The sequence below is a fragment of the Brachionichthys hirsutus genome, chromosome 24, assembly GCF_040956055.1.
Source record: "Brachionichthys hirsutus isolate HB-005 chromosome 24, CSIRO-AGI_Bhir_v1, whole genome shotgun sequence".
Classification (NCBI taxonomy): domain Eukaryota; kingdom Metazoa; phylum Chordata; class Actinopteri; order Lophiiformes; family Brachionichthyidae; genus Brachionichthys; species Brachionichthys hirsutus.
This window is the reverse complement of record NC_090920.1, coordinates 1,690,908-1,691,328: the sequence shown is the minus strand read 5'-3', so window position 1 is coordinate 1,691,328 and position 421 is coordinate 1,690,908.

The window sequence follows — 421 nt, the reverse complement described above, 5'->3', positions numbered from 1 at the left end:
GGGGGGGAAAGTGATGAGGTCGCAAATGGAATCCCGCGGAGGGAAACAAAAGATGAGGAGATTGTTCAGTGCAACCGGACTCTCACGCCGGTGCCCCTCTTGGACACGTTAATTGATCTCATTTGTTACCCATACCTGCCGGATCAAGCTGCTATCATTACCTGGGTGAAGGCGAGGGGGGGGGGGGGGCTCAAGTTGTCATGTCTTGCTCAGGTGTAGAAAGACCAACGACGGCAAAAAAGCAGATATTAAGTCAGGAGAGATCAGGCAGTGTGAGAGCCAAGGCGAACCAGAGGGCAGTCCTGCCGCTCTAGTCTTACAGGCTTCATTTCACCGCAGCTCTGATGGGCCTTGAAAACAGACACCCTCAAATATCCCAATTACACCTGCACTTCTTGTCCTTTTGTAATTGGGATTTTTT